The following is a 13650-nucleotide window of genomic DNA, read 5'->3' as shown; positions in this document are numbered from 1 at the left end:
TATTACTATTATCATCTTGGTTCCACAGATGAGGAAACTGAAGCACAGTTAAGTCACAGGTCCAGGGCAGAGCTGGGATGTGAACCTGGACCCTGCAACGCCCTGGCCTGCCAATTCCCTACCATGTGGCACTGCCCCCAAGGTCACTGCCCTTACTTGCCCCCTACCCAGTGCCTGAGGCTAAAATCCCTGCTTTTAACTATCTTGGTGGCTTGAGGCATGGCCACAGGTTGGACCATGTCCCAAGCGCCCTTCTTACCTGCTCTATCCCCTGTGGGACCCTGAAAGTCACTGCCATCACCATCAGTTGCTCAGAAACACCATCCCTGCTAGCCTGGGCCTCTCATGCTAGAAACATGAGCCCACTCTCCCTTGGCCAGGCCAGTCTTCTGGGTGTGATGGGGATGGCACTGGCAGCCAAAGTTTCAGGGACAGGGATGGTGATACAGAGAAACAGAAACAGGAAGGGAGTGAGAGGGGAAAGGCTAGGACAAGGACCAACTCTTCACAGGCATCAAGTGGGGTACCTCATCCTGCCCATAGCTGGGTGGGTTCCAGCAATAGAGAGAGGTCTAGGCCTTTTCTAGTTTGCTTGGCTTAGTCCTGGACTTCCTATGGAGGGATCTAGGAGACCCCAAGTTTATGGCCTCCGGATGGGGTAGGAGTTGTAGGGGTCAGATTGGCCTTTCTTTGAACAAACCCTCCAGGGAGCCTGCAAGGAACAGCCTTAGGTGAGTGCTAGGGGTAGGAGTCTGGACACTGCCCAGTGCTACCCATGATGAACCCATTTTCTTGGTTGCAAACCTAGAGGAGGAGAAAGGGAAAGTACCACTTCTGGGTGGCTGCTATGAGGCGAGCCCTACTTGGAGATTTATGCCCCATGTCACAAGAGGCTATCAAGGGCTCTTCCAAGTTTGACACTCAGCAAAGTGACCATATCTGTATCCCTAACCAATGTGAGCTGAGCCCTCACCAGGTGTCCACCCTGGCTGAGGCTCCACACACATCATCTCACCTAACTTTTACTCAGTCCTTGGCATGGGTCTGTCATCAGCTCCTTTCACAGGTAAGGACTCAGGTCAGAGAGGTGGTGTGGTCATCTGCTCAGGGTCATATAATTAGCATGTGACACAGCCAAGGCTTGCTTCCAGGCCTTAGCAGGCCCTTCTAATGTTGGGTCCAGGAAGGTTATGGGGGCACAGAGGCAAGCTTATCTGGACCCTGCACTGATCCACCCAATGTGGTACACAAGAGCAGTTCCATTCTGCAGAGTGGCCCTAGCTGAGCTTGGCCTGGCCTACTTGGACCCCACGAAAACCTGTTCTCCCTGGGGTCCCTGGTCCCAGGATCTGTCTCTGGAAGAAAGCCCACCTGCATCCCTCCTCTGCCCTGGCCACAGTGTGGCCAGCATAATCCTGAGGGCCAGGAAAGTGCTTCCTGGTGTCTAACCTAACTTAATCTTGCTCCTGCAACACAGCCCACTCTAAAGCAGTGGTTCTCACTAAGGGGTGAATTTTGGCCCCAGGGGACATTTGGCAGTGTCTGGAGACATTCTTATCTGTCACAACTTGAGGGAGGGGAATGTTTCTGGCATCTAGTGGGTAGAGGCCAGGGATGCTGCTAAATATCCTGCAATGCACAGGACAGACTCCACAACAAAGAGTTATCTGGTCCAAAGGTCAGCAGTGCTGGGATTGAGAACCCCTGAAGTAAAACATGGGCTTTGGAGCCAGGCGGACCTTGGTTTGACTACTGCCTCTGCTATTTACCAGCTATGTACGCTTTTCCAAGTGGCTTTACCTGTCTTTGGTGATTATCAATTTTCTCATCACCAAAAGTGGCACTAATAGTTGCCCTCATCTTAAAAGGATTTGAGGACTAAACAGATTGAACATAGTTAATATCCAGCACAGGGCCTGGCACTGGGGAAACTCTGCCAGTGATAACCATTATTCTTATTTTCCATTTTCCAAGGTGAACCTAGTGTATAGGAACAAAGGTCTGGTAACTGGACCTGGAGTCAGTCCTCCCTCCAGTGGTGAGCCTATTATTGATATTGTGGGAGAGGCTGAGTTGGCCCCTGTGGACCTGGAGGGAGGAGCCAGAAAGGAAACATGATCCTAGGTGGGCAAAGGTCACTCGAAGCACCCTTCCCAGAGAAGCCATGGGGTGGAGGGGGACAGGACACAAAACACACTCATGAACACATACAGAATAAGGTTCCTTAGCTCAGCGAAGTTCCATGGATTCACATCTGGGCTCAGGGAGCAGTGGCATTTAAGTGAACACAACCCAGACAGGTAGAGATATGGGGATGGTTGGGAAATGGCATCCTAGCCCTGGGGACAGCATGTTTAAAGGTCTGGTTGTGAGGAGTAAAGTATAAGGCCTATTTCCCAAATGGTAGTCCAGGGTGGCTAGAGGAGTCCAATTTGGTAAAAAGAGCTTACCCCAGTGGGGTGGGGTACAGGCATCAGGGCTGGGAACCTGAACATTTACCATTTTCTTTCTTTTCTTTTCTTTTCTTTTCTTTTCTTTTCTTTTCTTTTCTTTTCTTTTCTTTTCTTTTTTGTTAATCCTCACCCAAGGCTATTTTTCCATTAATTTCTAGATAGATGGAGTGGAAGGGAGGGAGGGAGTGGTGGGGGAGAGAAAGAGAGGGAGAGAGAGAGAGAAACATCGATTCGAGAGAGACACATCCATTGGCTTCATCCCATATGACCCTGACTGGGGTTGGGGATCAAACCTGAAACCCAGGTTCCTGCCCCTGACCAGAAATCGAATCCTTGACTCCTCTGTCTGCAGGCCAGGGTTCCAACCACTGAGCCAAACTGGTCAGGGCTGAATATTAACCATTTTCAAACTAGGTCCTCCTTCCCAGGGCACCAGGACCCCCTCTCTCTGAGGTGGGAAGAGTCATTGCAGTTTTTCTCTTTGTAATCCATAGTCTTCCCTGTCCCCACTCCCACCTCCAAACACACACTTATTACAGAATTTCAGGATCTACATCTCTGCCAGTGTTCTCCATCCCACCTCTGGGGGGGTCACACTGGACCCCCCCATCTTCACAGCCCTGTAACCTACCCTTTTTACCAACCCAGGGTCTAGACAAAGGGATAGCCCTTCTGCCCCCATCCAGCCCATCTGCTTCATCCTTCCTCCCAGAAGCCCATTCCCCTTCTTCCCAGAAGCCCATTCCATTGTAACAGCTGCCACCACCTGCTCCTTTTTATGTGTGTGTTCCTTTTAATCCTCACCTGAGGCTATTTTTCCATTTATCTTCAGATAGGGTGGGAGAGGGAGCGGGAGGGAGGGAGAGAGGGGGGAGAGAGAGAGAGAGAGAGAGAGAGAGAGAGAGAGATCGAGATCGGTTGCCTGTGCAAGCCCATGCCAGTAAAGTTCTGGGCTCTTGACCAGAATTGAACCTGCGACTCTGGTCTGAGGGCTGTTGCTCTAACCACGGAGCAACTGGCCAGGGAACCACCCATTCCTTGAGAAGACCTAAGTCTTAGCCATGTCCTGTCTCAACAATGGCCCCCTTCATCAATTCAAGCTTCCTCTGAATTGCTCCCCATTTTTCATCCTTTAGACTTCAACTGGAAAGAGCTGTCTGGACTCTCCTCAACCCCTTTAGGTGGTCTCCTAGGAGGCCTGGGACCTGGAACCCTCTTCTTTGCCTCTAGAAAGTGACATTTCTTTGGAGTACAGAGCCAACGTCTTGGCTTTCTGAGCTTTGGGGGCAGGGGAGTGGACTTCTCCTGGGCCCCATTCCGTCCCCAGACATCAGCCCAGGGAATAGTCAGCGAATAAACGAATGAATGAGTTATGACTGACAGCCAAGTTTCAAGTCTGGGAAGGAAGCTTAGGCGTCTGCTAGGAGCGATGGAGAGCTCTGGAAAGTCTGGCCAGGAGAGCGGAAGAGCAAGGGATCGGGGTAGGGGCTGCTCTCAGAATCGCCTGACCAGCAGCGGCGGACCAGCTAGAACCTCCCGCCCTGGAGTCTTCCCAGCTCGTCTAGGGGCAGGGCTGAGACTAGCCGGCTTGGCGGCGGGCACCGAGCCCGGCCGCGTCCACACTCCAGCCAACAGGAAGAGAAAGAGAAAAGCCAGGCCACGCGGGCCAGCTGGCCAGTGGGGAGTCCCAGGCGTGGGCGCCGGGATCTGGGGAACCCCAGCCGGCGCCTCCCGACCTGGGTGCGTGGGGCTGGAGAATGGGGGCAGCGTCCCCGGTCCTTGGACCTCAGGGTCCCCTGTAAAGTGGGGCTCCTGCTAAGGGCTGGTGCACTCACTGATGGGGGCGGGGTGGCGGGGCGAGGTGTGCCAGGGGGACTGAGAGGCCCAGACTGAGTTACCCGCGCACAGAGGCGGAGGGACTGGACCCACTGCTCCAGGCGGGAGGAGGCGGGGCTTTTGAGGGGCAGGCCTGGGCGGGGGCGGGGCCAGGGCCGGCACCTGGGTGAGGTTGCGCCGCCCCGCCCCTTTGCACTTCCGTGTGCAGCGGCACGGGAGCGGGAGGTGGCTGCCCTGGGATCCCCCAAGCGACCACCCGCACCCGCCCGCCGCGCGGAGGCCCGGACGACACTTCGCCGGTCGCCGGGCCCGTCTCGGTCGCGGTCCCCCAGACTCCAGTCCGCGAGCACGCCCAGGATCCGCGCAGGGAGCTGGACCCCAGCCGCCGCGACCCCAGGCGCCTGGAGGTGAGTGCGGGCCGAGCCCGGGTGTGGGATCCGTGCTACCCGAGGGCGCGTCGCCCCTCCCTTCCCTCTCCCCTCTCCGGTTCCCGTTTCCGAAACTGAGAAACTGAGCCGCGGCCAGATAAAGTGCCGCCGCGCTCGGTGACCCGCCACTGCCTCGGTACCTCGGTCTGTCTGTCTGTTGCTGCGTTCCACTGTGGGGGTCGGGGTCCTCTCGTCCGTCTGCTCCCGGCCCCTCCACCCGCCCGTGCCCCAGCTCCTCGGAGCGTCCTCTCGTCCCTCTCGAATCTCCGGGCACTCTCTCCGACCAATTGCCCCCACCCACTTTGTGTTCCCCTGTCCTATCTTTAGTCCCTATCTGTCGGTCCTTTGCCCTCCGCTGTCCCATGGTTCCACCCCAACCCACCTTCCACGGCCCCTAGATCCTGTTCTCGAGCCGCGCCCCCGGCCCACGCTCCTACCCCCAGCCTGTCCCGCCGCCTCTCTTTTTCGACAGCGGGGCCCAGGCCAGGCCGCCTGCGGGGCCGGGCCTCGCCTCCCGCCCCTGGGTCCCTGCCTGGCCCGCGCTGCGCCTCCTCCTCGCTCTATCTCCTTTCAGTCTCGGTGTCTCTCGGTCTCACTCCCCATCTGTCTCCACGCTGGGCGTGGCTCCAGTCTCCACCACCCCCTTCCCGCCTTGCCCTTATGCTCCTTTAAGCCCCTTACCCTGGTGGCCCTGTTCAGGACCTGTCCGCCCCAGGCCTCTTCCCAATCCAGACGCCACGCCCGCGGGGGCCCAGCCAGATGAGGGGAGGCGGTGGGGAGAACCAGAGTGAAGAGGCAGAAGGCGGGCACTGTCAGAACTGCTCCACTTCCTCAAATCCTCCGTTGAGCCCCCACTTAAACCTGGTCAGAAAGATTTGCTGCGAGTGGAGGCTTGTCTCTTTCTCTGGCCCCTACCTTGTCTGCATGGATCCTGTCTCCTTGAGCTGATTCCTCTGTATCTGGGCTTGTAGGTATGTTGTGTGTCTGTGTGTGCTTGGGTGTTCTTTGTCACTGTCTGGAACTTGCCCCTGTGTGTCCTTTTTCACATGTGTGATTTGCCTGTGTGTATGTGTGTATATCTTGGTTTCTGAAGCTTTTTGTGTTTGCTATGTCCTGGGGTGTTCTTTATTACCAGACTCTCCTCTAGGCGTTGGGATGTGTGTGTGTGTGTGTGTGTGTGCATCTTTGTGTGCCCTTTGCATCCCTTTGTGTCTGGTGGATTGTGTGTTGCACACTGGGTGTGTTATGGTGACCTACTAGCCATGAATATATTCAAGCTATTAATTGTGGGAGCCCATGGCGTTAGGGTGCCAGCCCACCAGGCTCATGTGTGAGTGTGTCTGTACAAGTATTTGTATGTGTGTGCACTCACATGTTGTTTTTTCTCTCCCTTTGCCACTGAGTCACTGTGATCAGGCTGACCTGGTCACCAAGGGAGGGGACTGGTCCCTTGGGTTTCCTCGTTCCTGCTGTGGACTGAGCTGGGTTGTGGTGGACAGGCCAGCAGAGGGCAGCTGTAGCGTGTGTGTGTGTGTGTGTGTGTGTGTGTGTGTTGTGGAGGTATTTGGACAGCTGTATCTGGCTGTAGGGTGGTGTAAGGGATCTGGTGTATGACAGGACTGGGGATGGGGGCTGGACTGGCAATGTGGGCCTATGACTGGTGGGAGACTCACAGTCTGACTGTATGAAACTGTATATATGTGTGCTAGGGGAGTAACTGATTGTGGGGAACCGAGAGTGCTTGGGCGTGGGTGTCGGGAGTAGGAGGGGATGAAACAAGGTATGTGGTGCCTGTGCCCTGGGGTGGCAGTGCTGGGAGAGAAGGTGAGAACCCCGGTGTGTGTGTGTGTGTGTGTGTGTGAGTGTGTGTGTTAGCATGTGGGAGGCTGTAAGCATTTGGGTGTGCATGTAGCATACTCAAGCCCAGCCCTGGCTCCTGGGGAGAGAAGGGAGACTTCCATCTTTCACCCTCCTCTACTCCCCCAAGTTGACAGACACCAGAAGGCAAGGCTTGGGGTTTGTAGTGTTGTGACTGAGACCTCAGACTCTGGATCTAGGAAAAACTTGGGCACAAAAATCAGTGTGCCTGTTAAGAGCAAGGGACCAGATGGAAGTAGGCCTCTTTGAAGCTGTTTCTTTATCTGCAGAAGGTAGAAAGTTGTTGTGAGGACTAGAGGTCCTGTGTCAAAGGTCCTTTAGCACAGCTTTGGCTCACAGTGAGAGCTTAGCACATACTAAGCCTTATTTGGTGACCACCTGCTTTCCCCCTACTGTATGATCCCTATTCTCTTGGGAGCTGGAGCTAATTAAAGCCTAGATAGTCCCCCAACCCAATTTCTTGCTAGTGAAGTGTCTGTTGCCCCCCTCCCAACCCCTTGAACAGACTGCTTGTGGGAGGGAAGAAGCTAACTGAGACCCAACCAGCATCTATCCCTGTTCATCCCACATAATAACTCCCCCACCCTCTAGTTTCCACAGTAGTGGTGGGGGAGAGAGTGGTGTGTGTGTAGGGGGGTGACTTGGAGCTGTGACTGCAGGGCACTGACACCATTTAGCTGGCACAGCTAATTGGAGTTTAAATTAAAATTAGAAATAATTGAAAGTACAAACAAAAAGATAAAGCCTGAGGGTGCCTCAGCCCCCGGGGAATGGTGATGGGGGTCTTCAGCTGGAAGAGGGGGCTCAGATCTGGGGAGGGGAATCTATTGTGGAATCCGAGCCTGCAGAAAAACTACTTAGGGCACCAGGGCACCTTGATTCCCTTGCTATTCTTTCCTTCAAGGATCTCTCTGAGCCTCAGTTTTTTTTAGCTGTATATTGGGCACAGCAGTGATAGGAGAATCACCTCAACTAGAATATGCAAAACAAGGAACAAAAGCATGTCACTATTCACTCCTAATTTGAGTCCAGCACAGGAGCTGGCATGATTCATCATTGGAGCCTCAGAATCACCCAGGGAGATATATTCTCCCCATTTTAAGGATGAGACAAACTGAGGCCCAGAGGAGTACCCCCAGGCCACAAAGCGGTGATACCCGTTTGCACCCTAGTTCTTCTGGGACTATAGGAAAACCTCTTGCAGACAGGACAATTAGGAACAGAGTTCTTGCTGTTTCTGTATGTAGCCTGGAAAAGCTCTGAGTGCTAAGATAGTGTTCCAGCCCCTAGCATGGAGTGAATACATAACCACTGCCCTGTAAAAGTTGGGCCCAATACCCTATTTCATAGAAGAGAAAGTCAGAGTCAAAGAGACCTGAAGTCTTAGAGTCAGACAAGGCTGAGCCAGGCCTGTGTTGGTAGTGTTGGGGAGAGCCTGTTTGGTGACACCTCCCGGCTCAGCTCTTTTCTCTTGTTTCAGCAGGTCTGCTGGGAACTGGCCTAGGTTAGGGCAACAGGCCTGCTTCTCCTGGCGGTTGTTGTGTAGTAGTGGTGGTGGCAGCAAGAGCCAGAACTGAGGACAAGGGAGAACTGGGAGCCCCAGGTAAGACTAGATCCTCTTAGACAGAAGGACAGTGGACAGGGTGGACTTCCTCTTTGAGCTCCTCCCCTTCTGCCTTGGACCTTGGTTGGGGGTCTGGGTAGGGGCAGCACTCAGAGTCCTTGGTCTGGGTGTAGGGCCTGGTGCACAGAGTGGGCAGCAGTTTGCCCTGTGAATGAATCCTGCCTTCCTGGAACGGGCTTCTGGCCCAGCAGAGGTTTTGACCTTGGAGCTCAGAGGCCTGGGGCTCAACAGTGGTTTGGGGTGAAAAGTAGTGACACTTTGCTGGTCAGTTAGAGAGAGTGATGTATGAACCCAGGGTTGAAGGTGGTTGTATCAGCTTTTCCCAGGCTGTCCTCATCATCACACAGGGAAACTGAGGTTTGCCCTGGGTCCTACAGTGAGTGGGTTGGACACTGAACTGGGACTGGAACAAAGTCTTCAGCTCCTGGTACAACTGAACTCTCTTCTACATTTATTCTTACATTTCCCCAGCCTCTCTGGGGCCCGAGGAGGGATTCTAAATCTCCCTCCCCAGCCTTCAGATTCAGGATGAGCTGGGCAGAATTGCTAAGGAACACTGAGGAAGGCTGTAGTCTCTGAGGCTAGAAATTCTTTGGAGCCAGCTTTGCCTCCTTCAGTGACCATTGTAATGAAAACAGACCTGTGAAGTTACCTACTGCATGTTTAGAGCCCAGTGAAGAGGATTCTGGGGGACATAGGAGATGCTGAGGGCACAGATCCTAGGGAGTGACAGTGGGAAGAGTGGCAAAGGTGGTCTTTTCTCCAGGAGTCATTCCTGATCATTTCCCCTCTCCCACACCTCTGGCTGTTAAGCACCTACAAGTCTTGGGGCGGGGGGGGGGGGGGAGGTTAATAGACAAGTGGGCCTAACTATCGGGGAGGGGTTCAGGTGTGGGGCTTTAGGCAGAACAAAAACAGGGTCTCCTTGGGGTCTTCTGTTTATTCAACCTACCTGCCGATCCGGCAGAGAAGAGGTGATGTGCTCTTGGCTTCTGGGGCCTATGCTATCTGAGGTCAGGGGCCTTTCCCGTCCCAGCACTGGGCCTCAGTCCCCTACGAAGTTCAATTAATTAGCCTTGGAGCCAGCCCACTCTCCTTTAAAAAAAAAAAAGTGTTTTTATTGATTTTATGTTTTTAGAGAGAGAGGAAGGGAGAGAGAGATAGAAACATCCATGTGAGAGAGAAACATCTATCAGCCAGCTGCCTCCTGCATGCCCCCTACTGGGGATCAAACCTGCAACATGGGTATGTGCCCTGACCGGGAATCAAACCGGGACCTCTCAGTACATGGGATGACACTCAATACACTGAGCCACACTGGCCGGGTCCACTTTTCTTTTTAAAAAAATATTTTTATTGTCCGGTCGGTGTGGCTGAGTGGTTGAGCGTCGATCCATGCACTAAGAGGTTGCTGGTTCGAATGCCGGTCAGGACACATGTCCAGGTTGTGGGCCAAATCCCCAGTGGGGGACATGCAGGAGGCAGCCAATCAATGTTCTCTCTCATCGATGTTTCTTTTTTTTTTTTTTTATCCTCACCCCAGGACATTTTTCCTTTTTTTGTTCAGGTAGAGTGGGAGGGAGAGAGAGGAACAGAGAGAGAGAGAGAAACATCGATGTGAAGGGACACATCGAGTGGTTGCCACCTGCACAACCGACCAGGGCCGGGGACAAACTGCAACCGAGGTACATGCCCTTAGCGGGAACCGAACCCGGGTTTCTCTGTACCGCAGGCTGACGCTCTAACTGCTGAGCCAAACCGGCCAGGGCTCTCATCGATGTTTCTATCTCTCTCTTCCTTTCACTTTCTATCTCTCTAAAATCAGTAAAAGAAAAAAAAATTTTTTTTTAATTTCTTAAAAAAGAAAATTTTTATTGCCCTGGCTGGTTTGTTCAGTGGTTAGAGCGTCAATCTGTGGACCAAAGGGTTCCAGTTTCGATTCCTGATCAAGGGTACCTACCTGGGTTGCAGGTTCAATCCCCAGCCCTGGTCCCGGTCGTACGGGAGGCAGCCAATTGAGGTGTCTCTCTCATATCAATGTTTCTCTCTCTCTCTCTCCCTCCCTCCTTCCCTCTTCCACTCTATCTAAAATTCAATGGAAAAATATTGAGTGAGGATTAACAAGAAAAGACTATTTTTATTGATTTTTAGAGATAGAGGAAGAAAGAGAGAGAGAGAGAGAAGTATCGATTCAAGAGCGAAACACTGCCTCCTACACACCCCCTGCTGGGGATCGAGCCCCAAACCCAGGCAGGTGCCCTGACTGGAATCACACCAGCAACCCTTTGGTACACAGGATGATGCCCAACCAACTGAGCCACACCAGCCAGGGCAGAGCCAGCCCACTTTCAACTCTAAAACATCACCTACCTAGTTGGCATAGACATATACTCACGCAGGGATACAGAAACTGAGGCTGCACTTGGCACCCATGCCCTCAGACCCATGAGTGTGCACACACACATGCACACACATGCACACACATGCACACAGGTGTTCATATGCACTCACCTATATACATGCTCAAACATGCACAAAGACGCTCACCCAGTCACTATGCACTCAGATGCCTGCCCACACACACCACACTGTGCCCATTCTGGGTCAGGAAGGGGGGGTCCTTGGTCAGAGTCACAGCCCAGCTTGTGTCTGGCACTAAGAGTGAGGTTTGAGGTGTGGCTGTGACCACAGGGGGCTGGGTCACAATGAAAGGTGGGCTCTGCCAAGGCATTCACTAGCTGTCCTGCCCAGTTGGCCCACTCCTCTAGGGTCACCAGGGCTTGGCATTGGAGTTGGGAGAGTCAAGGTGTGGGGGAAGGGCCGTGTCAGCTGTGCTGGCACCGTTTGTGGCTGCTGCCACAGGGGAGGAAGTGGGCTGCCTGTGGTCACTGGGCCAAGGTGCTCCCAGGCTGGTGGGGTCCTGTCAGCTCTTCAGTGTCCCACAGTGTCCATGCCTGGGGGAATGGAGAACTGGAAGACAGAAAGGGTACTTCTGGGCAGTGTGCACTGTCCAAGGCCTGGGCCCTGGAGAGAGGCCCGTCTGTCCGAGGTGTTTCCGGAGGCTTGCTTCCTCTGGGCTGCCCAGGAAGTGGTTTCAGAGTGGGACTGACCAGCCCTCCATCTGTGGCTTGCCCCGCCGGCCTTGCCTGGGAGGGGAGCAGTGGCTGGCCAGTGGATTAGGCCCTCTGACCAGGCTTTCCAATGCCTGGGCGGGGCCTTGGCAGAGACTCAGGGAGCCCTCTGCCAAGAAGCCCTCCACAGTCCCCGCAATCCCAACTTCTTTCTTGCTCCAACCCAAGACTCAGGGTCTTAGATCCGGCAGGCACAGCCCCCTGTGTGTGAGTGGCCACGGCTGGCTGCATCTCTGGGACCAGGCAGCTCCAATCCAGGTGTATGAATGAAACCTGGGCAAGTGGTTTTGATGCCAGTGCCTCAGTTTCCCCCTCTGACAAATGAGAGAATGGTGGCATCCACCTTTGTGGGGTTGTGCCAGAAACAACAGATAATGTATGCAAAGTAGCCAGCTCGGTGCCTGGCACATTGTTAGAGCTGAAGGAGTAGAAATTGTAGTTATGTAAAGCACTTAACACCTGGTTCATGTAATTGTTCAAAAAACAGCAAGTGGTACTGATGATGATGGGGTTATTAAGTCAGATGGCCTGGGCACTGGCCCAGTGCCACAGGGCCAGGTGGCTGAGAAGCCAGATCTCTGGCTCCCTCATGCCCCCTCCGTCTGCTTTCAGAGGCAGTGCTGCAGGGTGGGGAGGGTTCCGTGGGTTCAGTAGGTTCCATGTCCTCTGAGAAGAGGAGCTCCAGGGTGGAACAGCTGTGCCCACTCAGCAGCCCGGCGCCCTCCTGTCTTCTCCCCCTTGCTCTTTTTCAAAGGGAGAAAAATAGATCTCATGACAGATAGAAAGGAAAGGCAATCTGCAGCTGCCTGGGGCCTCCTCAGGCCTCTCTTGGGTCCCCTCTCCTGTTTACCTCTCCCCCACCGGGCTTGGAAAAGCTAAGGCTGGCTATGAGGGGGTGGATGGTGAGCCCTCCTGCCAGCCCGCCTACCCTTCAGACCCCTGGAGTCAGCCTTTGGGCTGGGGATGGGGGTGGACATCTGGGGCTGATGGAGGCTGGAGAGGTGGGGGGGGAGGGGCTAGAAATGCCCCCTCCACATATGCTCGACAAATGGTTCAGCCCAGTGAGGGTTGGGCTGAGCGTTGGCCTTTGTTATCTAGCACCAAGAGGCTGGGGACCTGTGGAGTGGGAATGGTCATGATGGTGGGGTAGTTGGCAGGTGCTGGGAGGCTAGAGGGCTGGAGATTGGCAGTTACCCGGGCTGATGGAGGCCTCCTGAAGGTTTAGGAGCAAGACCTCTGCAGGCGTCAGACAGACCTGGGTTCAAATTCTTGCTAGATATATACTGGTTGTGTACTCTTGAGCCAGGGACTGGACTGCCATGAGCTTTAGTTGCCTCATCTGTTAAATAGGCAGGTCAGGGAATGTCCCTGAGACCTGAATGATGAGAAGTAGCCAGGGTGTGTTTTGGGGAAGGGGGCCAGAAGGCGGAACAGCAAGCACGGGGTGGGATGGAACTTGTCTGTTCAGGAAACTGAAAGGGGTCATTGTGGCCGGGCAGAGGAGTGAAGGAAGGCAGTGGCTGAGGTCACGGAGGTAGTGAGGGCAGGCTGGGTGGGGCAGGCCAGGGAGAGGAGTCTGGGTTTCTCAGAGGGGAAAGGGGAAACTGCTGGGCAGTCGTTGGGGCAGAGGGACTGTGGGGGCCAGACCAGAGGATGGAGAGCAGGAGCAGGCAGGTGCCGAGCCTGGGGGCTGTGTTGCTTGGATGGGGGCAGCAGGCAGAGAGAAGAGAGGACTTCAGGATAGACGGCAGAGGCAGAAATGATAGTTTGCCGTGTAGGGAGAAACAGGGAGTAGGAGTTGACCCCCGGGTGACTGGCCTGAACAACTGGGCAGTACTGGCGCTGCTAGGAGATGGGGGCACTTGTGGGGGGAACATCTGTAGGTCTGTTTTGGATGTGACGTGTTTGAGTCCCTTAGAGCATGGTGAGGTCATGGAGGCAGGTGGGTTCAGGAAGGTCTGGGCTGAAGGTCAAGAGGTAGTGTGTACAGCCCAGATTGGGGAGCAGAGGGCTCAATGGGCCTTTGGTGGAGGCTCTGGGTACAGGTCTGGATAGCTGTCTCTTGAAGGTCCCTGCCAAGGTGCCCAGGAGGGCAGGCTTGTGGTGGCTGAGCTGCTGTTTTCACAACAGCCCCGGAAGCTTTGGATCATGTCTGTGGCTGTGTTGGGTAAACAGGTGCAGTGGAGCAGCCAGTCGACAAGGCCTAAGGCCGGATCAGATGTCTGCTTGCTGTGGGCTGTGGGTGTTGGGGGACTAGTGGGGGGGGGGGGGCGGAGATACGCGGATTGCAGGCTCTTTGG

At 54.4% G+C, this 13650-nt stretch overlaps 1 protein-coding gene across 3 annotated transcripts in view; it reads left to right on the top strand.

Annotated features, from left to right (window-relative positions):
- The first annotated feature begins 4544 nt into the window (after positions 1-4544).
- Positions 4545-13650, top strand: part of PRKCD (protein kinase C delta) — a 29663-nt gene continuing 20557 nt past the window's right edge. The window contains exon 1 of one of the 3 annotated variants that reach the window (XM_036266731.1): positions 4545-4696. The gene's annotated coding sequence lies outside the window, so the exon portion shown is untranslated. Of the gene's footprint in view, positions 4697-5428; positions 5689-13650 lie in introns of those variants that run through there. The other 2 variants (XM_036266730.1, XM_036266729.1) reach the window with 2 other exon arrangements.

Source organism: Molossus molossus, unplaced genomic scaffold, assembly GCF_014108415.1.
Source record: "Molossus molossus isolate mMolMol1 unplaced genomic scaffold, mMolMol1.p scaffold_m16_p_18, whole genome shotgun sequence".
Classification (NCBI taxonomy): Eukaryota; Metazoa; Chordata; class Mammalia; order Chiroptera; family Molossidae; genus Molossus; species Molossus molossus.
This window is presented reverse-complemented; position numbering and strand designations above follow the sequence as displayed.